We start from the raw sequence: 1,149 nt of genomic DNA, 5'->3' as shown, positions 1-1,149 counted from the left end.
CCCCGTCTCCTGGTGCTGTTCTGTCCGTTGTACTGGGATGTGGGTGCTTTCTTGCTGAAACGGCGTTTCGGAAAGGTTTCTTTGAGGTGAACCCCTCGAAGCAAGAAGCCAGCAACTCGGGCGGAAGCTCTGGGGATGGTTTTGTGGAAGACACAGTCGCGTTCGCTGGCCCTGTGAGCAGCCGGTGCCTTCGCAGGGGTGTTAGGTGCCAATTCTGGTGAAGACGGAAGCTCTTCCTCCAGGGGGCCATGGGCGGGAGCCTAGAGAGCAGCCTCTGGAGCCTCAGCCCCCGTCTTCCTGCGAGGACCGGCCCGTCCAGTGTGTCGGGACGAACAGGCTCACGGGTTACGTGGACTCTGCCCAGCACCAGGCGCTAAGAGGCACCAAAGCCCAGGGAGAGGAGCTTTCTGAGGTCACAAGTCAGGATTTGGATTCCTGTGCCCAGCCTAAGGCAGAGCCCCCCCCCCGCTCCTGGCAGGACCTGACCCCTCCCGCGGCCTGGTCTGAGGGGGGCTCTGCGGCGCCCTGCCTGTTGTGGCCAGTCTGGTGTCCGCGGGCTTGGGTCAAGCTGGAGGGGCTGGCTGTGTGCAGGAGGCCGCGTGAGCTGCCTGCTAATGGGGCTGGGCCACCCCACGCTGCTCCCTGGGGGCCGGACAAGGCTGGGATTGTTCCCCGGCTCCCCTTTGTCTCACTCCCCGCCCGGGCCCGGCCTGCCCGCCCACCCACCACTCTCTCCCTCCCGTCAGCCCGGCTGGCTGGAGCCTGGGACTCTGCCCGAGGAGCCCTGGGCCTGCCGACCCACCGGCTTCGGAGCGCCCGCCAAGGTTCGGGTAAGGCAGCGCACCTGGGGCATGACGCCTGCTCTGGGGCACCAGAAGTAAAGCGCCTGCTCCAGCCCCCTCCTCTGGTCCCATGGCCACGGCACACAGTCCTGCAGAGACCCTAAGCCCTGCCGCTAAGGGAAGGGACCCTGAAGGGAGCTAGGCCCCAGCGTCTTCGCTCCCACCCGTGCCCCAGGGAGGTGGGCAGCACGCGGGATGGGTCAGACCACCCCGATCCTATTCCTGGGAGGGGCGGGGATACCCGGGAGGCCTCGGGAGGCCTCGTCTAAAAGTTCAGCTGGGGCCCAGGGACTGGAGACCAGGTCTG

The sequence above is a fragment of the Eumetopias jubatus genome, unplaced genomic scaffold (genome assembly GCF_037043125.1).
Source record: "Eumetopias jubatus isolate StellerSeaLion01/CBP00866 unplaced genomic scaffold, mEumJub1_p1.0 scaffold_12, whole genome shotgun sequence".
Lineage (NCBI taxonomy): Eukaryota > Metazoa > Chordata > Mammalia > Carnivora > Otariidae > Eumetopias > Eumetopias jubatus.
This window is presented reverse-complemented; position numbering follows the sequence as displayed.